Raw genomic sequence first — 25,036 nt, 5'->3', positions numbered from 1 at the left:
TTGTAAAGCCAAATAAATACTTTGTTAGTGTGATAGCTTTGGCATGGAAACTTTTCTGCATACCTGTTACAAGAAACCCAGACCTTTTGCGTTTGCAAATACTTGTTTCTAAGAGTTTCTTCCCTGCAAGGGGCCGGGCTCGCTGGGTATACTGACTTGTGCAGTGGACTTTGTGTCTTATATGCATACTTGTCCCTGTGCAGATCTGAGAGTCAAATTAAAAATTCTTCAACTACAGATATCTGTCAGGATCTATCGGGAAAGGCTTCCTCTGTTTTTAAGATAACCTTAACGCTTGCAACCTCAAAGATACTGGAGATCCGCCAGTACCACCTTCCTCCATTCCACATCTAATGTGGGTAGCCGTGGAGACTGCAGCTCTAGCGCCAACACTCTGGAACCAGCTGCTGGAGTCCTTTCCATCTCTCTGCACTTTTAGAAAGGAAATCTATAAACTAAGCTGTCTGTGTTGAGCTGCATGCCCCTTGCTGTTCCTTCTGCGTCAGCACTGAATGCTTAAATGGCATCGGTGTGCTTTGTAAGAAACTCATATCACTGGACACATCTAGAGACGACGAAGCTTTAAGAACCAATCAAACAAATCTAATAAATATTTAAAGAAATGGAAGGCCCTCTGTGTTCCTCTGCATGGCCCATCCTTTAGGTGCTAATGCAAAGAAAAACACCTCTGCACTTGTGCATGAAACAGATCCATCTGCTGGCACTTAGAAGAGCCTCTATGGTCTGGTGCATGTAACAGGCCCTATGTACTGGTGCATGGAACTGCCTGCATGAAACATTGTAGAAATACTGGGTTATGAAAACGGCTCCAAAGTTCAGCTCCCTGGGGCCGGTGCATTAAACTGCACATAGATCCTAGTTAACTGACAGTGTCCAGCACTATCGCATGGAACAGCTTCCTCAGCCTAGTGCATGAAATAGCTACTGTGCGCTGGTGCAGGAAACTGCCTGCACAAAACATCATGTGTGTTCTGGTCCATTAAAAGGCCTCCAAAGATCTGCTGCTAGGGCCCGGTGCATGGAACTGCAGATTGGTGCTACTGAAATGACAGTTTCCAGTGCTAGTGCTTGGAATAGCTTTCACAGCCTGATACATGAAAAGGGTAATTCGTGCTGGTGCAGTAAAGTGCCTGCCTGAAATATCGTACACATATGGGCGATTATAAATCCTACCAAAATCTGCCACTAGCACCCACTCGATGGAAAAGCATGTAGGTGCTACTGAAGCAAAGCTGTTCCATGCTAATGCATGGAACAGCTTCTGCAGCCTGGTGCATGAAATAGGTACCACGTGCCGGTGCAGGAAACTGCCTGCCTGAAATATCGTACACATATGGGCGATTATAAATCCTCCCAAAATCTGCCACTAGCATCCACTCGATGGAAAAGCATGTAGGTGCTACTGAAGCGAAGCTGTTCCATGCTAATGCATGGAACAGCTTTTGCAGCCTGGTGCATGAAATAGGTACCATGTGCTGGTGCAGGAAACTGCACGAAACATCTTACAAGCACTGGGTCATAAAAAGGCTACCAAAGATCTGCTGCTTTTTTGGAGGTAAATACTCCATCAAGCCCAGCAGTTGGTGCCCTGAAGAAATAGTCCCCCGCACACACTCCCACCTCCAATACTAGGAACTTAGAAATTAAATTTGACACATTTCTTTCCTTTGCACCCCAAATCCAGAATGTCTCTGCCGTGCCAAACTCAATTCACTAAAATAAATGTTGCATAGCCCCTGACTATATCTGGCAGATTATTGCTCATTCCATTGTTACCTTTCAGATTGGATCACTCTAATGTCTCACACCTGGGCCTCCCTGCCTATTTGGTGCACAGGCTGCAAGCTGTCCAAAATGCTGCACCAGGACTGATCCTAAAAATCCCCTTTCACCAATCAATCAGCCCCAATTTGAAATGACTACATTGGCTACCAGTAGACTGAATATAAAGCCCTAGCCCTCTCTTATAGAGCTTTTTCTCAGCAAAGACCACTTTACTTAAAGAAATGGTTCAGGCCTTAATGTCACACCTGGGGGTCTCATTTATAAGTGTGCTGCACCGCAGGTGTGTCACATTTTTTTGACGCACTGACGGTGCAGACTGCAGGGCCCTATATACAAGGCCTCGCGAAGCCACTTTGCGTGGCTTTACATGGCCTTGCAGATATGGCCCCCTTTCATGCATTACCCTGCGTGAAAGGGACATTCCATGGGTGTTGCTGTGTGTGTTTCCACAAAACACCCATGGAATGTGGCGCATTCCCATATTTACAAGGTTTCGTAACCCTTGGAATGCATCAGTTTCCTACCCCACCCCTTGGGTGGCGTAACGGTGGTGCAACATGGAGAAATAACATTATTTCTCCCTGTTTTTCCTCTTTCTATGTGCATTCTACAGCACACATGGAAGGAGGAAAACGTTTCTTGTGGTTGTTTTTGTGCAGGAAGATTTCCCTTCCTGCACAAAAACAATCATCCCACCACGCAGGCATCCCGGCACCATGGTAAAAGGGTGCCTGTGTTGGTTTATTGGCAGCAATTTATGCAGCAGTGTAGGGGACAAGGACAGGAATGCGTCGTATCTTGTAGATATGGCACATTCCTTCCCTTTTGTTTTGACACAGTGGAGCAAGAAGGCTTGTGCTGCTGCCCTGCGTCAAAACGTTGTAAATGAGGCCTCAGATCTCTTAGATCTAACAATCTTTGTCTACTGCAAGTCTCCAAACTGTACATAGCTAGAACAAGCATTTGCAATGCAATGGGTCTCGCATTTCTCCGAGTTAGAGCTATTAGCAGTTGTAAACTCCCAACTGGACTTTTCGTGCCTCATTAAGTGGAAAAAAACGAGCACGATCGCGCTGCTAAACGAGCAAGATCATGCTGCGAAAAAAAGAGAAAAAGTAGTCCACAACCCGGTCGTAAAACAGAGAGCCTCATACGTTTTCAGTACTTGGTCACTGCGCTCGAGGAGGGCTAACCACCGGAAAAGGCATGACGTATGCATGCCTTCCACTAATGAAAGCAAGCAGATTTTAAACGGCAAGCCCACGAACCAATGAAAGACACTAGCGTGACATGGGCGGGGCTCCGAGCCCTTTCCTAGCTACTACAGCGTCTCGCAAGCGATACGCAGGCTCGACCCTAAAAAGAGGCAAGGCTTTTACTTACACAGCATCCACATTCTGGAATGCTCTCCCCAGTGCTCCTACCAAAGCTCTATGAAGATTCATTTTGAAAAAGGAGTGAAAGGCCTTCATTTTGTAACTGCATTCAGTCCGCATTCTTCTTTTGGTGCCTTCTCTGTGTTGCTTATTCCGCTTTGCGCCGGGACGCCTCTTCAGAGGCAGCTGTGCGCTGTATAAATGGCTTATTAGTGCTATTATTATTATTATTATGATTACTATGATTAGGGACCAGTTCATGGAACTGCATGTATGCCCTAGTTAATTGACAGCTTCCAATGCTTGTGCATAGAACAGCTTCTGCAGCCCGGTGCATGAAAAAGGCCCAATGCACGACTGCCATGGTCTAGGGGCCAAAATGGTACCTGAAATAAAACTCCATGGAAAAGGTGGGTGGTTAAAAAACAAACTCTGGGGTCTGTTTTTTTTGTCTTTTTTGGGGAAAGCAATCCACATGCACCCTGGATGGTTTTGTATCGCGTTCAAGGTTTCTATTTAGCAAATTCTGAAATTACATTTCTGGTTAGATTTGCATCGAGGTCACATGAGGACATTAGGTGGTGAAAGAAGTCAACATCCTGTCGAGAAGCCCTTGGGGTAAAATCAACTGCAGAGGTGAGGTCTACAGAACCAATAGCTAATCACATATTTCCGCAATGCAGGAGGTTTTATCCATTTCCCAGCGCCAAAACACCCATGAATATTTCATAGTTAACTCATTTGGATATTTATGGAGCTTTGGGAGGAGAGAACAGCGTGTAATACCCTGCCTTTGAAGAGGGAGGTCTAGTTCTGCCTGATTTTAAATTTCTGGAAACCAAGTCAATTTCGTGTTTATGAAACGAGTTCCATTCGCGACGAACTTCCTTTTGCACATAACGGAGTGTAACAGACAGCAGCAGGGCACCTTTTCTCACATACACAGATCAGATGAAGCCCAGACAAAAGCATTTGTTATCCACACACACACACAACAGTACATCACCACTGAGGGTCCATGCTGGAGTCCTGGGCTAGCAAGGTGGTATGAGGGCCACCAGCCTTCATTTATAGTAAATTAACGAACTTCCGTTTAACTACAATTCACGTGGAAGGCAGACATGGGGCTGCAGGGGCGGGGCATCAGTTAAACCCTAATACAGTACCCACTCCAAAGCAGTCATAGACAGCAGGCAGGCCACATGCCATGCAAGGCTACTGCCTGCTCTGTGGGCCAGAAACATTGGTCAAAATGTAGTGAACCTAAATATAACTTCATATTTGGAATCTTTAAAACTTTGGGGCATATTTACAAGAAAGTGACACATCATAGATGATGCGCCACTTTCTTGTGGCCCCTAACAACACCATGTGTGCGCTGTGTTTACAATACGGCACACATTAGGGCAATAGCGTCAACAATTTTGACGCTATTGTGGCGCTTTGATGGATTAGCGCCAAAAACGATGGCGTCATTTTTGAGTCATTTTAGAGTCAAGTGAGGCCCATTGACTACAATGGGAGCATCACTTTACCGCCTGCCTATGGCAGGAGTTAAAAATTATGCTAAAAATGGCACAGTGAAATCTTGTAAATTTCACTGCACCATGTTTTTGGGCCTCCTAACGGTGGATGGCCCTTTGCATATATTATGCCTGGAGCAGGCATGATGTGGCGCAAAGGGTTACAAAGTGGTGCAATGCAAGCATTGCACGACTTTGTAAATATGGCGCAATGAAAATGCCTCCTTAATACCACATTAGCGTTAAAATAAATTACGCTAATTTGGTGCAAGGAGGCGCAAGGGATTTGTAAATATGCCCCCTTGTGTGCAAAAGATGGATTTTTACCTACATTGGGCCAAAGGCATCAGTGAATCCTGACTAAGCTTAAAAGATAGTTATAAGCATATGTTCACGAGGTAACAAGCATTGTCAAAACCAACAAATCTTGCCTTTGGGACCTAATGCGTTTGCCATTGTTTTTTTTAGTGATGCCATGCAGCTTGCTCAAGAGAAAGAAAAAAAAAGTCTATGACGCAGCTGGCTGTATCATTTTGTAGGCGCACGCACCAAGCATGTGAAAGCCTACAAAGTGACCAAATGCTTTTTTTTTATTTACTGATATGAGTTGGGTTGATAAACAAAAAAGAAAAAATGTAGCGCAAAAGCATTTTTTTATTTTGAAAGCTGGTGGAAGCAGAAGCAACACGAAGGTTAGTAGGAGTGGAAGCAAGCAACATGGTAGGGGGCAGATGTGTGGTGTAAGCTATACGGAGGGCGGGGTGGTAAGTACAGGACATGGAGACAACCCTCAACATGAACATGCGGAAAAGACAGTAGAGCACACAGGAGAGAACGCAAGAGGTGGAGAAGCACACATGGGTGAGCACAACACAGAAGGGCTAGGGAGAAGCATACAGTCAAGAGAGAGCAACTCAATGTGGTAAAGGATGGACGAGAAGTACACAAAGGAGAAAGCTGAGAAACACATGCACTGTCATGGGGGGCATAAACAAAAGAAAAAAAAATAATGCCTGAAAAGTAAGAAATGGAAGGACACAAGTTGTAGGGTCCTGCTCCACTGGAGGGACAAACAGAAGAAAAGAAAGGAAAGTCCTCACAAACTAACAAATAAAAGTAAGCAACTGAGAGCGACAAAACGGCAAACAATGCTAAGCCATTTGAGGGGCTTCACAATCAGCTATTTTGTGCTGTCTGATAGACAAGACCTAAAAATATAAGCAAAGCATTGTTGAATATTTTGAAAGCAGCAAAGTGCAACAACAGGCACCCAATAACTTATTTATTTTCTTCTATTAAAAAGCAATACAAATTCAGGATTTAATGAAGTCCTTGACTCATTGAGACAAGAGACATACCCATCATGCAAATTATCTTGAAGGAACATATTGCTTCGTGGGCAATAGGAAAGTAAAACCATCTGATGCTCTGTTCCAACCTTAAGAGTCAAAATTCCAACAAATATACAGAAAATCCAAGGTATGTTTAGTTACGTCATCACTCATTCACAGACGACCTTGTTGCTTCTTTTTAATGTTTCCTTGATGAAGCCAAGAAGAATGTATTTTCAAAGCGGACCATGGCCATCTCACAGGTCTGTTCAGAATCTTGTCCAGATATAAGGATAGTCCACAAGCTTTGTATGACAACGCATAGAAAAGAATACTAAGTTACAGAAATGTTTTTGTAACTCAATACATTTGATTCTATTTGCCCTCCATTCATGAGAACCCTTGCTTTCTGCAGTTTCTTAAACTGTGGACAGCGCGGCAAAACTGCATAAGTAGTCTTTTCATAAGAGCAAAGTTTGCCTTCATTTCTCAAATCCATATCATACCACCAGTATCAGCATACTATGGCCCTCATTACACCTCTGGGGGTAAATGCCGCCTACCGCTGTGCTGACGGCCGCCAACCTACCGTGACCGCGGCGGTATTCCGCTACGGGTATTGTGACCCACACTGAGAAATCCGCCACAATACAGACACCCACACAAGTCCGCCAGACCAAAGGTCAGTGATAAATTGGCGGTAGCAAAACCCACACCGTTACAACAACAGGAATATGCCCACAGTATCAGGACCCACGAATCACCGCAGTGGTCTTTCAACCGCGGTAAACCATTGACGTACACACAGCCGCGCTCAAAATACACACACACACTTATAAAACTATACCACATTGGACAATTCAAACTACACACATCTGACACATATACACACACCCCACCCACACACTCAGACCACTATAAAACACCCACCCACATTAACCACAACACTTTCAATGAAAAAAAAACATTGCCAACAGAGAGATACACAAGCCAGGAGCACCCACTCAATCTGAGCCAGAGAATACCATCACCGATACACCATCCACGCACCTCACCGCACACACCACAACACATGACCCCACACATCACCCCACACATCCTCACACATATCACTCACACCACATCCATGGCACCCCAAAGACACCCCAGGTTTTCAAAGGAGGAGCTAAGGGTCATGGTGGAGGAAATCATCCGGGTAGAGCCACAGCTATTCAGATCACAGGGGCAGAAGACGTCCATTGCTAGGAAGATGGAGCAATGGCAGAGAATCGTGGACAGGGTCAACACCGTGGGACAGCATCCAAGAACATGGGATGACATCAGGAAGAGGTGGAACGACCTACGGGGGAAGGTACGTTCCATGGTCGCAAGACACCAGGTAGCTATACGGAGGACTGGCGGTGGACCCCCACCTCCTCCCCAACAACTAACAACATGGGAGGAGCAAGTCTTGGCAATAATGCATCATGAGGGCCTCACAGGAGTAGCAGGAGGACTGGACACTGGTAAGTCATATCTTTACTACTATATCCCCCACCCTACCTGCATGCCATCACAAACTCCTATCCCTACCCTCACCCCATCACTCCACCACCTCACATATATCCCACTATCACAACCCGCCCATCCCAAAACCAAGCCCTGCATGTAACACCAATCCATGGACCCCAACACAGACCTGCATGGACACCCATCACAACCGCATGCCCATTAGAGAGAATCACCTAGCCCACTAAACCAATACGCACACAAGGCAAAGCTGACAGGGCTATCCCAACCATACAGGGAAACACACCCATGCACAAGTTGGCACACGCAGATACAATAACATTGCATTTTCATCCCCAAAGGATCCCTACTCAACATCACCAGAGAGGAGTTGCCAGCAACACCCAGTCCCCCCCCGAGGAGGCCTACAGTGATGACAGCAGCTCTGCACGCCTGGATCACGATGACCAACCTGGCCTATCAGGGACCTCTGGACAGTCGGTTACCCTGCCACAGTCCCAACCCACCACAGAGCCTTCCCCTCAGGAAACACCAGCACAGCACCCACCCAGAGGGCCCGTGCCACTTTCCCCAGAACATGTCAATCAGCAGTGTGTCCACCACTACAGGGACCCCAGGCAACCCCACAAACACAGGACGATCAGGGACCTGGGGTCAATGGCAGTGGGCACACAGTTCAGGGGACAGAGGCACAGGATAGCAGGGAAAATGGGAGGACTGCTGTGCGACAGGGGGAGGACCGGCCCAGGGAACCCACTCTCCAAGAGGCACTCACCAACATCCTGGGAGCATACCACCATTCCCAAGAGACCATGGGCCACATACTGTCCAAGTTGCAGGATACCCAGCGGCTGCATGAGGGGCAGTACCTGGGGATCAGGGAGGACCTCAAAAACATCTACACCACCCTGGTCACCATTGCAGGGGTGCAGGCTGACATGGGCAAGACCATGAGGGAGGCAGTGGCACAACAACAGGCCCTTGACACTAGCCACACCGAAGAACAGCCCTCCACCTCCGCCGACGCTAGTGGGCAGGACCAATAGGCCACCAGCACCCCACCGCCTGCAGAAGGAGAGCCACCCCTGCAATCCAGGCAGAAGCCAGAGAACATTGCCAAGACACCCCCCAGGAAATAGGACTCTCCTGATTGTCACCCTTCTGTCCCACTCTGTCACCCTGTCCACCTTGAACTGCCATTACTCCCTTTCCTATGTCCCATCGGACAATGCACCTGTGATACCAAGAGACTGGACTCTAACTGGACATTCCTCCACCATCACCCTAGCCCACTGCTCACCCCCCTCTACGTATGAGCACTTAAATAAACACCCTTGGAACAAATACAAATCTGGAGTATGTCAAATGACTGAAATATGTATTAGTACAACATTCTGAAAACATTGCAAGTCATATGTACAATTATGTATACATTGGAATTACCTTTAGTGGGCAGCAGTAAACATACCAGGAGCCAGAGTGGGGCATAGAGATCTGAAAATAGAGATGCCAAAGGGTACAGTAAGAGGCCATAGACATAGGGAAATCAGGCTGCCATGTACAATGTCCAACAGAAAACTGAAGTGAAGTTACAGTGTCTTACCTGTATGTCACTGGAAGTACTGCTGTATTATATTACTTCTGTTGTCCACATCTTCTTCCTCTGCCTCCTCTTCCTCACTGTCCACAGGCTCCACCGTTGCCACAAGACCATCTACAGGCTCATCCTCCTGCATAAAAAGCACCTGGCGCCTCAAGGCCAGGTTGTGCAACATGCAACATACAACAATGATCTGGCACACCTTCTTGGGTGAGTAGTACAGGGATCCACCTGTCAGATGGAGGCACCGGAGTGATAGCTTTTTCTATTCCTGAACACTTGTTCATTTCTCTTGGGGGGGGGGGAAATGCTACATGTGTACCATCAATGGCACCAATGATGTTGGGGATCTGTCCCAGGGCATAAAAGTCAGCTTTCACTGTGGTCAAATCCTCCACCTGGGGGAATACGATGTAGCTGCGCATGTGTTTCAGCAGGGCTGACAACACTCTGGTCAACAGGTTGGAGAACATTGGCTGAGACATCCCTGATGCCATGGCCACTGTTGTTTGGAAGAAACCACTTGCCAGGAAATGGAGCACTGACAGGACCTGCACTATAGGGGGGATACCTGTGGGCTGGCGGATAGCTGACATCAGGTCTGGCTCCAATTGGGCACACAGTTCTTGGATTGTGGCCCGATCAACTCTGTATGTTAGTATAATGTGTTTGTCCTCCATTGTCGCAAGGTCCACCAGGGGTCTGTACACCGGAGGATGTCGCCATCTCTTATTCATCCTCAGCGGTTGAAGCCTATGAGTAAAACGGTGAGCATATGGTCATATTCACACATCAATTGAAATAATTTCCTTCACAGAACCTGTATGGGAATCCGAGAGTCAGTTGCTGTGCCAATGTCTCCTGTGACGCAGTTAGGTGACATGGCCTGTGCCCCCCTAAAATGGCGGCTGCCTGACCTGTGAGGAGGGACAAGGTGAAATGAGGTAATTCCGCTGGCGTTGTGCACCATTGCGGTAGGCGGTCGATGACTGCCGCGCAACTTCGCATTAGTTATCATTGGGCCCTATGGGATCCAGGAGCCAATGTTGATGTACGCCGGCGGTGACGGTACGCACCGCCGTGGACGTGACCACCATTTCCTATCTATTCACTCACTTGCTACCTGACCTTCAACAGTAGAGGACCTATACTGCAAGTGCTGCTGTGACCTGTGTCTGGAAGCAGCAATGGCTCATGTGTCTGGGGAAAGGGCCCCTGCCTTCACTGCGGAGGAGTTGGAGAAACTGGTGGATGGGGTCCTGCCCCAGTACACGTTACTCTACGGTCCTCCAGACAAACAGGTGAGTACACTGTGAGTATAATGCGTGGGCCATGAATGTATGGATTGCTGTGTGTGTAAGCCACATGTAGGGGGCTGAGGCGTCCTGGCCAGAGTGCAGCATGTATGGTGTTCAATGTATGTGCGTCAGGGGAAGGATCTGGTGGGCCATGATGGTGGCAGTGTGGACGGTTAACTAATTCCCTTTTCTGCTGTCTTTTCCATGCAGGTCGGCACCCATCAGAAAAAGGGTATTTGGCGTGCCATCACCAAGAAGGTGCCTACCCTGGAGATCTTTGACAGGCGGAGCACCCAATGCCGTAAACGGCGGGAGGACTTGTGCCGCTGGGCAAGGAAGACGGAGGAGGCCCAGCTGGGGCTTGCCTCCCAATGAGGAAAGGGATGTCCGTCGTACACTGACCCCCTTGATGTTCCGCATCCTGGCAGTGGCCTATCTGGAGTTGGATAGGCGCTTGAAGGCATCACAGCAGCCACAAGGGGGTAAGTACAGATTCTGAATCATGACTGTGCGCGCGTTAAGGTTTACCTGGGTGGGGGATGTGGGTTGTGGGTGCCCCTAGGCAAGAGTGAACCTGGCAGGGTAGGTTCCTTGTTGGGCAGGCTCTGAAGCACTCCAACCCCAATAGTGTTAGTGGGCATCTACAACTGGGCAGGGTCCTGTGGGTTTCAGGTGTGCAGCTAATGGCGTTAGGATTTGTACCCCGTGGGATGGTGACTATCTTAGTAACTGGTAGTGCATGGCCTAGTGCATAGGGCTGCTCCCTGTGTGTTGTGTACGCCAAAGGTAGCAGTGTTGCTGGCATTGACCAAGTGTCTCTCCCCCCCCTTTTGTTTTGTCACCCTGTCATTGTGTGCATTAGCATCATCTGGCAGAGGAGCAGAGGCACCTGCGATGGAGGGAGCTGCACCCCACATGGGCCTGGAGGCCGAATCCACCGACGGTGAGGGCACCAGTGGGATGGAGGGTGAGGGGAGCACCACGACGGGGACAGGAAGGGACACCACAGACAGCGACTCCTCCTCCGATGGAAGCTTCCTGGTGGTGGCGGACACCTCTGTGGCCACCCCAACAACAGGTACAACCGCCACCCCCCATCAGCACTGCCCTCCCAACAGCCCCTCAGCGTGTTTCCGCTTGCCCGCTCAACCAGGAGGGTGGGCATCTCCTTTGCCCCAGGCACCTCAGGCCCTGCCCCAGTCAGCCCTGCTGCCCTCAGTGAGGAGGCTATTGACCTCCTGAGATCCCTCACTGTTGGGCAGTCAACCATTCTGAATGCCATCCAGGGTGTCAAGAGGCATTTGCAACAAACAAATGCATACCTGGAGGGCATTCACTCTGGCGTGGTGGCCCAACAGAGAGCATTTCAGGCTCTGGCCTCCACACTGATGGCAGCCATTGTCCCTGTCTTCAGCCTCCCCACTCCAACTTCCTCTACCCAGTCCCAATCCCTTCAACCCCAGCCTATCCCAAGCACACCTTCAGACCAGAATTCACCCAAATCAACACACAAAAGTGGCTCAGGCAAACATAAGCACCACACATCCCACAGGCACTCACACAAGCACCATACCCATGCAGACACACCAACATCCACTGCCTCCACTGTGTCCCCCTCCTACTCGTCATCCACCTCCCTCGCAGTAGCGTTTCCACTCACACCTGCATGCACTACATCCTCATCCACTACCTCTATCACCAGCACGCCTTTCACAACACACCCCCACATCCATGCACACGTCCTCTGTGTCCTCTCCCAGTGTGTCTGTGACCCCTTCTCCCAAAGTACACAAACGCAATCATCCACCCACCCAACAGCCATCCACCTCACAACAGCATCCAGTCCATGCACCTGCACCCAAACTCTGAAGACAGACACCTCCTACAACCACTCCTGCTTCCTCCACTCCCAAACCCTCTCTCTCTTCCCACCCCAGTGTCCTTAAGAAGCTTTTCCTGGCAAACCTTGACCTGTTCCCTATGCCTCCCCCCACCCCCGTCCTTCCCCTTGGGCCAGTGTGGCCAGAACCCAGCCCAGCACCTCAGCCACCAAGTCGACATCCGCTGTGGTTCCTGCAGCTATCAGAGGCTCAAAGGGGGCACCTGTCAGCCCAGCCAGTGTGCCATCAACCCCTGCCAATGCCAAAACCATTCCACCACCTGGCAAGGTGAAGAGGGGGACAGCATCCAGCAAGGGGAAGGAGCCACAACCACCCAGCAAGGCCACCTTAAAGACTCCTGCTGCCAGACCCAAGGTCACACCGTCATCTGCCAAGGTGAGGAAGGGGCACAAAACACCAGGCAAGGCACTTCAGCCGTCCGAGGCTGCAGGTGAAGGCCTGGTGGCTACCAGCACAACCGCCAGCACCACTACCTGCATCGCGGCCAGCACTGCCAGCAGCCCCGCCGCTAGCACTGCCGCAAGCACTGTCACCTGCACCGCCGCAAGCACCACTACTTCCAGCAGCAGCAGCCCCAGTGGGCAGCCGTCCAAGGCTGCAGGAGAAGGGCTGGAGCCTCCCTCCACCACAGGCAGCACCGGCACCTGCACCACGGCCAGCACCGCCACCTGTACCGCCGCAAGCACCGCCGCAAGCACCGCCACCTGCACCGCTGACAGTAGCACCACTACCAGCAGCAGAAGCCCCAGTGGGAAGCCATCTTAGGCTGCAGGAGAAGGGAGGGAGCCTCCCTCCACCACTGGCAGCACCCCCACCAGCATCAGCACTACCACCAGGTTGTAGCTGTAGCCAGATGGAGTCTAGCCCTGCCTCCATGGACTATCATGCAACCTGGTCCCTGCAGATCTCGTGCCTCAGACACCCAGGTGAGGGACAGTGAACTGCCACACCCCAAGTGTTGCATCACTGGCCACAAAGCCCCCTCCTGAACCAGCGGAGATAAGCATCCACTCACCCTATCCTTGCAGGATGAAGCGCACTGGGCACAAAGCCCCCTCCAGAACCAGTGGAAGAAGGCATCCACTCACCCTATCCTTGGCAGGATGAAGCACACTGGCCACAAAGCCCCCTCCAGAACCAGTGAAAGAAGGCATCCACTCACCCTATCCTTGGCAGGATGAAGCACACTGGGCACAAAGCCCCCTCCAGAACCAGTGGAAGAATGCATCCACTCACCCTATCCTTGACAGGATGAAGCACACTGGCCACAAAGCCCCCTCCAGAACCAGTGGAAGAATGCATCCACTCACCCTATCCTTGGCAGGATGAAGCACACTGGCCACAAAGCCCCCTCCAGAACCAGTGGAGATGTGCATCCACTCACCCTATCCTTGGCAGGATGAAGCACACTGGGCACAAAGCCTCCTCCAGAACCAGTGGAAGAATGCATCCACTCGCCCTATCCTTGGCAGGATGAGCACACTGGGCACAAAGCCCCCTCCAGAACCAGTGGAAGAAGGCATCCACTCACCCTATCCTTGGCAGTATGAAGTGCACTGGGCACAAAGCCCCCTCCAGAACCTGTGGAGATGTGCATCCACTCACCCTATCCTTGGAAGGATGAAGCACACTGGGCACAAAGGCCCCTCCAGAACCAGTGGAAGAAGGCATCCACTCGCCCTATCCTTGGCAGGATGAAGCACACTGGGCACAAAGCCGCCCCCTCCAGAACCAGTGGAGATATGCATCCACTTGAGAGACTATGGCCTTGCACTCCCCAGGACCAAGCAGTGGGCAAACCACCCACTAGAGAGACTGTGGCTTTGCACTCCCCAGGACCAAGGGCAAACCACCCACTAGAGAGACTGTGGCCTTGCACTCCCCAGGACCAAGCAGTGGGAAAACCACCCACTAGAGAGACTGTGGCCTAGCACTCCCCAGGACCAAGCAGTGGGCAAACCACCCACTAGAGAGACTGTGGCTTTGCACTCCCCAGGACCAAGGGCAAACCACCCACTAGAGAGACTGTGGCCTTGCACTCCCCAGGACCAAGCAGTGGGAAAACCACCCACCTGAGAGACTGTGGCCTTGCACTCCACAGGACATCGCTGTGGGAAAGGAGCCCCTCCAGGAGCAGTGGTGTTATTCCATCTTCCGGCTGAGGTGCCCCCCCTTCGCCATCCCCCTGAGGTGCCTGTGTGTTTTCGACCTGATGCCCCTGCAGTGTTCTCTCCATATTGAGGCAGGAGTCAAGTGTGGGCTTGGCCTATGAGTTTTGGCCCAGTGGCCCACAGACATTTTGAGTGGACAATGTACCGCCTTATGTACATATTGTATATTTTTGTAAATACTGTTTTTAAAATTATTACGTATATCTGACTATTTCTTAAATATCACTGCTTTGACTCTATTCCTTGCATTCTTCCAGGAGGTTACGGGTTGTAAATGTAATGTTGATGCATGTGTTTGTGTGTATGGTGTTGTGGGTGAGGGTGGGGGTGTTGCGTGTTGCGTGTGTGTGTCACTCTCTTTTTCCTCCCCCTCTCCCCTGTGTACTAGGTGCAGTACTCACCGTGGTTGTCGCCGCCGCCGTTCGTACTCCTGGTAGATGAGGAGGTAGACGAGCATGGGGAGGACCTGCAGCTGGGGCTCCATGGCATCCTGGTTCTTCGTTGAGTGTCGAGAGGGGAGTGGTTCTCCTTCTGGGTACTGTTTCCGCCATGCTTTTGATGGCATTGGTACCGCCCCGGAAAAGCTGGCGGATGGGCGGGTTGTGATGGGGTGGGCGGTACATTGACTTCCACCTGTCTGTTGGCAGTTATCGCCACGGTGTTTGTTGCTACCACCGTGGTGGTCAGAGTGTTAAAGTGGCTGTATGTGTTGGCGGTTTCTGCCGTGGTCTTGATCCCATTTGTTTACCGCCGGCCTGTTGGAGGTATTACCGCCGCTTTAACACCAACCGCCAGGGTTGTAATGAGGGCCTATGTCCGCTGACACAGCATAGAACAGCTGAGAAAGCCTTTATGATAAAGGTGACTGGATTTACAGCCTTTGGTACAACAATGGGGTACATTTATTTTTATTCTGATGTTCAGACTTGTGGCATGATTTCATTTCATTTGGGCGGGAGCAGACTCTGGTATCTCCTGGTTGAAGGTAGTGCAGCCTAAATCCCCTACTGACCCTATAGGTGTAATCTTTTGAAAAGGTTGCAACTTTACTGTCAGACCCTAGCCTTGATGTGGGCAGCAAGGAATAGCTGGTTGATTAACAAGAGCCCTTTGTTCCCCTTAAATAGTTCTGTGTCAGACAAGAAGAAATTGAATTGGCAAATAATTATCTTTGTCCTATCTTCTTAGCCTTGAATGGGTTAATATACAATGAGTGGCTGGGCTTCTCATGACCGAAAAAAATCTCGTTACAGTCTAGCCCCACATTACCACCTCCCTGATGGAACTCCATTGGCTCCCCTCACCAGCCTGCATCATCCTCAGAACCAGCTTACTAAGTCAGCGCAATCAACACCCACGCTTGTCTTGCAGCGTGGGTGTCTGGTGGTTCTCAGAACAACCGTAGCCAGGACACTATCAGATTGTGGACTAAGAATTGTAAAAAAAAATAAAACAAGACAAAGGCATTTTCTATTATTGCACCCAGGACCTGGAACAACATCTCCATATGCATCAGGACTGCCTGCAGAAAACTACCTTGCGTCAATGAGATGCAAGGTAGGCGTTCCTGGGCAAAAAATTACTCTAAGGCCCTAGTGCCTTATTTATCCTCCTGTGCGAAAATCACGCACGGGGGGGGAGGAAGGGTAAAAAAAATGGTGCAAAGTTCACTTTGCACCATTTTTTAATGCCTGGGTCAGGCCAGGCGTTAGGGGACCTGTGGGCCTATTTCCATGGTGGAACACCATGGGATAAGCCCATGGGTGCCCTCCCCAGTCCCCAAGGACACCCCTACCCACACCTGAGGGACAACGGAGGATGGGGGACCCCATCCGAGGTAAGTATAGGTAAGTACAGGTAAGTATTTTTTTTTTTTTTTGTGCCATTGGGGGCCCTGAAATGGGGGCCCCACTACATGGCACTGGGTGCAATGGCCATGCCCAGGGGACCCTGATCCCTTGTGCTGGCCATTGGGGTGATGGGCATGACTCCTGTCTTTTCTAAAACAGGAGTCATGTGGTATGTATGGTTTTGCATCACAAAAATAACTATAGGCAGGTTAGAGTAATTTATTTTTACTCTAACCTGCCTAACATCATTTTTTGGTGCAAATCCTCCTTCTTCCATACCACTAGCCCCACCCGACTAATGTTTTTTTTTTTCACGCTAGCCTACCCTTTGCACCGGCTTGCACCATTCCATAAATATGGTGCCCGGCTGGTGCACAGAAATGGTTCAAGCTGTTGCTAAACTTTTTGATGCAAAACTGCGTTAGTGCAGTTTTGCACCAAAAAGTATAATTCAGGGCTTATATTACTATGCATTAACCCCTTTGGTGCGCATGACGGAATGCTTCCGTTATGCGCATCGGCGCTCATGTGCTGAGGATGGAAATATTCCATCCCCATCACATGAGCGCCAGCTACCTCAGGTGATTATAGCAGAGGGATTTCTTTTTCGTTAAAAAAAAACAGCCGTGGGTGCTGGGAAAGAGTTTTCCCAGCTCCTGAGGCTGTTTTTGGTTTTCAGTGAAATGACGAGCAACGTGCATGGCACGCTGATGTCATTTCACTGAAAACTAAAGTGAAATGAGCTGATTGGCTCATTTCACTTTCTCTGCCTCTGTGCTCGTGGGTCTATCTCAGCCCTGAGGACCAAGGCAGATGGCAGAGGTATCATTGGAAAGGGGATAATCTCCCCTTTCCAGTGTTACCCCTCCCTAGTGGATTCCTATTTGAGGATTGCCATAGGAGGGCAATCCCCAAGCAGGAAACCAGCACTAGACACCATGGAGGGGGGGAGCGGCCCCTTGGGCAAGGGCTTTTGCTCCCCCCCCAAGCATTGTTTGGCAGTATTCAGTCTTTCTGCCCCGAGGGGCAGATGGTGACAAAAACTCCCGATCTGCCCCCTGAGGGGCTGAAAGCACACTAGATACCAGGGATTATTTTATGTAACTAGTGTAGGGGTGGGGGCTGCCTATGATGATGGGCATATCAATGCCCCCACCTCATTTTAATCAATGGGCACAGTCTTTCTGCCCCCCCCCCCCCTTGGGGACAGATACGTATTATTACCTGCAATCTACTCCCGGCAGGGGGGTACAGAAAGCCCACTAGACACCAGGGATTGGTTTTTTTTCTATAAAAGAGGGATGGGGACTGCCCACAATGGACATGGCCATGCCCCCTCCCAAAACAGATAGGGATAAAGGGGGTCATTCTAACTCTGGCGGGCGGCGGAGGCCGCCCGCCAGAGTTCCCCCGACAGAACACCGCTCCGCGGTCTGAAGACCGCAGCGGTGATTCTGTGTTTCCTGCTGGGCTGGCGGGCGACCGCCAGAAGGCCGCCCGCCAGCCCAGCGGGAAACCCCTTCCCACGAGGAAGCCGGCTCCAAATGGACCCGGCGGAGTGGGAAGGTGCGATGGGTGCAGTTGCACCCGTCGCGAATTTCAGTGTCTGCTAAGCAGACACTGAAATTCTTTGTGGGGCCCTCTTACGGGGGCCCCTGCAGTGCCCATGCCATTGGCATGGGCACTGCAGGGGCCCCCAGGGGCCCCACGACACCCCATACCGCCATCCTGTTCCTGGCGGGCGAATGGGGTGTCGGAATCCCCATGGCGGCGCAGCAAGCTGCGCCGCCATGGAGGATTCCTGAGGGCAGCGGAAAACCGGCGGGAGACCGCTGGTTTTCCCTTTCTGACCGCGGCCAAACCGCCGCGGTCAGAATGCCCTTGAGAGCACCGCCAGCCTGTTGGCGGTGCTCTTGTGGTCGTTGACCCTGGCGGTCAATGACCGCCAGGGTCAGAATGACCCCCAAAGTCTTTTTACCCGCCTGGAAGGCAGATGAGGGCAATAGCTGCCTATCTGTCCCGCCTCCAGGGTGGCAGAAAGCCCATCAGGCCCAGGGAGATTGTTTTGTTAGCCAGGGTAGGGGTGGGAAAAAAATTAGCACAATCTTTTTGCCCCCCCGGGGGCTAGATGGTGGATATGATGCCCAATCTACCCCCAAGGGGGTCAGAAAGCCCACTGGGCACCAGGGATATGTTTATGGGCAGGGAGCGGCTCCATAGGCAAGGGTTGCTCCCCTTTTTTTTGGGCACACATTTTGGACATTTCTGCCCCCCCTTGGGGGCATATCTGATATATTTTTAGGCTTCTCTGCTCCCAAGGGCGGCAGAAAACCACCAGATACCAGGGAAAGATTCTGTGTGTGTATAAACTGGCGTTCGGCTGACATTCTGCATGTACTGGCGTTTGGCTGGCTGTGTGTGTGGACTTGGGCTTGGCTGGTGCTGTGCGTGGACTGGCACTTGGTTGGAGGTGTGGCTTGTGTGGATCTCAAAGCATTTTCTTACCCGGAATCCCCTTCAGACCTCAAATTCAGCTAAAAAGTTACACTTTCCTCACATTTCTGTGTGGGAAAGTTGTAGGATCACTGCACCGGCACAATTTTCCTACCATCCAGCGTTCCCCTCCGTGTCCCATCAAAAATGATACCTCACTTGTGTCGGTGCCCAAAGCAGAGTCAGCCTAAAAACGTATAAAATGAAAAACTGAGGGGGGAACCAAAGTGGATCCAAAAGGGCAATCTACATGTTTTTGGCCCATCCCTGTTGCAGACAATTGGACCAACCACACAAGTGAGTTACAATTTTTATTGGGAGACCAAAAGGAATGCTAGGTGGTAGGTAATGTGTGCTGGTACGGTGATCCTTGCAACGTTTGTGCATAAAAATGCAAGGAAAATGTGAGATTTGACAAAATTTGAGGTTTGAAGAGGATTCTGAGTAAGAAATTGTGGGGGGAATCAAAGCAAGCCACATTTCCCTGGACTCCCCCATGTATCTAGCATTCAGAAATGTCTGGGTTTGGTAGATTTCTCAACATGTCACAGAGCCCGGGATCAAAAACGCAGGTAGTCCCATAGCTAACACAAAGCAACCTGTTTTTGCAAGGGGAGTACCTGAGTTTTGGGTCCCGGGCTTGCCGGCCATATAGGGAAACCTACCAAGCTCAGACATTTCTGAAAACAAGAAACCTGGGGAGTCCACGGAGGTGTGGTTTATGTGCATCCCCCAACGTTTTCTTACCCAGAATCCCTGCAAACCTCAAATTTAGCTAAGAAATCATATTTTCCTTACATTTTTGTGTGGGATCATCACACCTGCACAAATTAACTACCACCCAGCATTCCATTCGGTCTCCTGATAAAAATGATACCTCACTTGTGTAGGTGCCCAAAGCACAGTCAGCTTAAAAACGTATTTTTATAAAACTGTGCTTATGAACACATTTTTGTGCCCCCACAATTGCTACACATGTTTGGCCCCTCCCTGTCTCATGCTTTTGGCTCACCCACACAAGTCAGGTATTATTTTTCTCCGAAGACCGATTGTGGTAGAAAATTTTTGCCGGCACAGTGATCCCACTCAGAAATGTGAGGAAATTTGTATTTTTTAGCAAAATGTGAGGTTTGCAGGGGATTCAGGTAGGAAAACATTGGAGGGTCTACGCAAGCAACATCTCCCTGGACTCCCCCGAGCGTGTAGTTTTCAGAAATGTCTGGGCTTGGTACGTTTCTCTAGATGGTCGTCGAGCTCGGGACCAAAAACGCAGGTTACTCCCTTGCAAAACCAGGTGGTGATAGATGATTTTGATGTCTCCACAATACATTTCTGGCCATTTCCTGTTGTTGGCACTTAGCCTATCCACACAAGTGAGGTATAATTTTTATCTGAAGATTTGGGGGGAATGATGGGTGGGTGGAAGTATGTGACTTCCCACAGATTCCAGAACTTTCTATCACAGAAATGTGAGGAAAATGTGTTTTGTTTAGACAAATGTTGAGGTTTGCAAGGGAGTCTGGTTAACAGAATATGGTGAGAGCCACTCAAGTCTCCCATTCTGGACTTTCATGGGTGTCTAGTTTTAAACATTGTACAGATTTGCTAGGTTTCCCTAGGTTCAGACTGAGCTAGGGCCCAAAATCCACAGCTAGGCACATTGCAAAAAAAAAAGGTATGTTTTTAGTAGAAAAATGTGATGTGCCCAAGTTGTATTTTGGGCCATTTCCTGTCGCTGGCATTAGGCCTACCCACACAAGTGAGGTACCATTATTATCGGGAAATTTAGGGTGATGATGGGTGGAATAAAGTTTGTGGCTTCTCTCAGATTCTAGTACTTTCAGACACAGAAATGTGGGGAAAATTTGATTTTTTTATGCAGGAAAATGTGTTTTTTAGGTACAGTTTGAGGTTTACAAGGGATTCTGGGTAACAAAACCTGGTGAGAGCCAGACAGGTCATCCCATCCTGGATTCCTCTGGGTGTCTAGTTTTAAAAAATGTACAGGTTTGCTAGGTTTCCAGAGGTGCTGACCGAGCTAGGGCCAAAATCCACAGCTAGGCACATTGCAAAAAAGGGTCCGTCTTCAGTGGAAAAATGTGATGTGCCCAAGTTGCATTTCGGGCCATTTCCTATCGCGGACACTAGGCCTACCCACACAAGTTAAGTATCATTTTTATCTAGAGACTCTGGGCAAGGCTGGGTGGAATAAAGTTTGTGGCTCCCCTCAGATTCCAGAACTTTCTATCAAAGAAGTGTGAGGAAAATAGGTTTTTTTAGACAAGTTTTGTGGTTTGCAAGTGACTGAACCTGGAGAGAGCCACACAAGTCACCCCATCCTGGATTTCCCTGGGTGTCTAGTTTTATAAAATGTACAGGTTTGCTAGATTTCCCTGAGTGCTGACTGAACTAGAGCCCAAAGTCCACAGTGAGACACATTGCAAATAAAATGTCAGTTTCCAGTGGGAAAATGTGAGATGTCCACATTACATTTTGGGCTGTTTGCTGTGACAGGCACTAAGCCTACCAACACAACTGAGGTACCATTTTTATCAGGAGACTTAGAGTAATACAGAATAGTAGAACAAGTGTTATTGCCAATTGTCTTTCTCTGCATTTGCGCCTTTCAAATGTAAGAAAGTGTGTAAAAATGAAGTCATTTTGAGAAATGCCCTCTAATTCACATGCTATTAAACGTATCCACAAATTCAGACATGTGCGAATAACCACTGCTTCTAAACTCCATAACTTGTGCCCATTTCCGAAATATATAGGTTTCCTTGAGACCTATTTTTCACTCTTTAAATTTTACTAACTGAATTGCTCTATACTAAGAACACAGTGAAAAACCTTTGCAAGGTGCAGCTCAGTTAGTGGTTCTTGGTACCTCGAGTCTTGTTGAACCTACAAGCTCTATATACCGACACAACCAAAAGGGTCCAGCGGCCGTAACAGTATACTGTTTTTGAAAATCTGCCATACTTAGAAGAAGTTACAGATGAAAAAGTATACCCAAATGGCAGTTTTTTTTCAACTTAATTTCAATATTTGTTCATTTCAATTGTTCCTTTCTATAGGAAAACCTTGAAGGATTTAATCATAAGACCCCTTGCTGAATTCAGAAATTTGTCTTGTTTTCAGAAAAGTATAGTGTTTCAGGGATCCCCTAGTGGTTATATACCCATTTCTAGCACTAACTGGAAGGAGGTTGATAGCACAAAAAATAGGGAAAATGTGCTATGTCCCATTAAAATGCCAACACAGTGTTGAAAAATGTGGTTTTCTGATTCAAGTCTACCTGTTCCTGAAAGCTGGGAAGATGATGATTTTAGCACCGCAAACCCTTTGCTGATGCCATGTGTGGGAAAAAAGCAGGTGATTTCTTCTACAGCACTTTTTTCCCATTTTCCAAAAAAAATTAAAACTTTAGCTGTATTTTGGCACATTTCTCAGTCCCTCCAGGGGAATACACAAACCTTTGGTACACTTAGAATTCCCAGGATGTTGAGAAAAAAGGACGCACATTTGGCATGGATACCTTATGTGGGCAAAAAATTATGGAGGCTTAAGCGCAAACTACCCCAAATACCCAAAACAAGTTTTAGCACAGGTTGGGGCATGGAGGGGTGTTATGGATACAAGAGATGTTCCCTTTTGCACCGCCAATGCATGACTGTGCTTCTTGTGAATGACAAAAACTTGTTATGATCTAGAGATGGACGTTTGAAACTTTGTGTTCCCCTTGCACCAGCTGCCTAATGTACAGCCCTGGGTTCAGTGGTGGTGGTGTACTTTGAAATACACAAGCTGGATGGCAAAGCTATTATATACCATATTTCTCATCCATCTATTGTCAACTTGGCATGGAAAGTCTTGGGCATTAAAGAGGATTGTGCTTCATTCCTCAACTCCTCTTAATGACAGAGTACAAGCAACCTCTCTATTCAACACCAAAACACGGCCCACACAGAACATCCTACAATCTGACACCTACTGCCCAAGTACAAGCCACCATGTCTCATGCTACCAGGCTGCCAATGTACTGCAGGTGCCTCGTTCGCAGTATCAGGCACCATATAAATTCCACTACCATACAACGTTTTGTTGGAGAAGTGGGTTTGTTCAGAGCCGGAGATGCTCATTCTTTTCTTAACAGCAAGCCCTTCTGATTCACAGTGGAACAGTGCCTTCAGGACAATTAAACTTTCATCAGCTGGAGGGTACACCAGGCTCAAGAGCGGACAACCACTCCAGACCTGCCAACTCACATGGTGCACCACGTGACACACTATATCGGCTCCTATCACACAGTCACCCGGCGAGGAGCCGATATTACACGAGGGCACGAAAAACGAGCTGAAAACCACTGTAACTAGCTAGTTTTCAAAGACTTTAGGCTGCCGACGTCTAAGAGGCGTAGAAACTCTCCAGGCCACCTGCACCAGCCTCAGAACACGTTTCTTGTTTTTTGAAGAGGCGTGGGGCAAAAGTGCCTCTTAGGTACTCCTGATACGAGGTGCTGCCCCCCCCCCCCCTCCTCAGCCCCGCCCCCTCCTCACACAGTGAGTTTTTTGTTTGAGTTGGCAATTCTGACACTCACATTTTTCCAAACAAAAAAACACAGTACAGCTGTAGTGGTGGTGAGGGAACTCATTATCCCAAAAATACCATCTGAGTTTCCGTCGACACAGACAGCTAAAAGGTACGCTGCTCCGTGGCTGGAAAGGAGAACGAGACTCTGTGTAAACTGAAGTGGGCATCAATCTAGTAATGTACACAAGTACAAAGGGCGCATCCAGTCAGTCCTGTAGGCGCCTTTAGGCCCATATTTATAGTTTTTTTGCGCCGCATGTGCGTCATTTTTTGACGCAAAATCGGCGCAAACTTGCAAAATACAATTGTATTTTGTAAATTTGCGACTTTTTTGCGTCAAAAAGCGGCGCAAATGCTGCGCTAAAAAGTATAAATATGTGCCTTAATTTGACAATGCCATCACATTCTTAGACTGCCATAGACACTGGAACAATAGCTTGCACAAAGGAAATCCTGCTCTGATCCAGAGCCCTGGTCCCAGAGGATGAGTCAGTGACTTGCTGCGCCCCAAGCTGAACCCAGGCTCCTCTTCCGTGCCTGTTAATCATATAGAATAAAGGCACCCACTATCCTTCACTCACATCGAATGAGGGCACCCCCATCTTTCACTCACATAGAACGAAAGCACCCACATCTTTCACTTACATAGAATGAAGGCATCCGTCTGCCATTCACTGGAATAGAATGAAAGCATCCCACCTACCTTTCACACACATAGAATAAAAGCATCCCACCTACCTTTCACACACATAGAATGAAGGCATCCCACCTACCTTTCACACACATAGAATGAAAGCATCCCACCTACCTTTCACACACATAGAATGAAGGCATCCCACCTACCTTTCACACACATAGAATGAGGGCACCCCCTACCTTTCACTCACATAGAATGAAAGCATCCCACCTACCTTTCACACACATAGAATGAAGGCATCCCACCTACCTTTCACACAAATAGAATTAAAGCACCCCCTACCTTTCACTCACATAGAATGAAGGCACCCCCTTCTTTCACTCACATAGAATGAAGGCACCCCCTACCTTTCACTCACATAGAATGAAGGCACCCCCTACCTTTGGCACCCCCTACCTTTCACTCACATAGAATGAGGGCACCCATCCTATTTTTCATTCACATAGAATGAAGGGACCCCCGATCTTTCACTCACATAGAATGAAGGCACTCCTCCATAGAATGAAGGCACCCCATCTATCTTGCACTCACATATCATGAAGGCACCCCCTATTTTTCACTCACATAGAATAAAGGCACCAAGGCACTCTACCTATCTTTCATTCACATAGAATGAAGCCGCCCCCCATTTTTCACTCCCATAGAATGAAGTCACCCCCCCCCCCCTATTTTTCACCCACACAGAGTGAAGGACCCGCTATATTTCACTCACATAGAATGAAGGCACTCCCTGCATTTTACTCACATAGAAAACAAAGCACCCCTCCATCTTGCACTCACATAGAATGAAGACACCCCCTTTATCTTTCACTCGCATAGAATGAAGGCACCACCCCACCTTTCACATTGAGCAGGCCCCATCGTGGCGGTGCTCTCTAGACAGGTGTC

This window comes from Pleurodeles waltl, chromosome 6 (assembly GCF_031143425.1).
Source record: "Pleurodeles waltl isolate 20211129_DDA chromosome 6, aPleWal1.hap1.20221129, whole genome shotgun sequence".
Taxonomy (NCBI): domain Eukaryota; kingdom Metazoa; phylum Chordata; class Amphibia; order Caudata; family Salamandridae; genus Pleurodeles; species Pleurodeles waltl.
The sequence above is the reverse complement of the archived record's forward strand: the minus strand, read 5'-3'. Positions refer to the sequence as shown.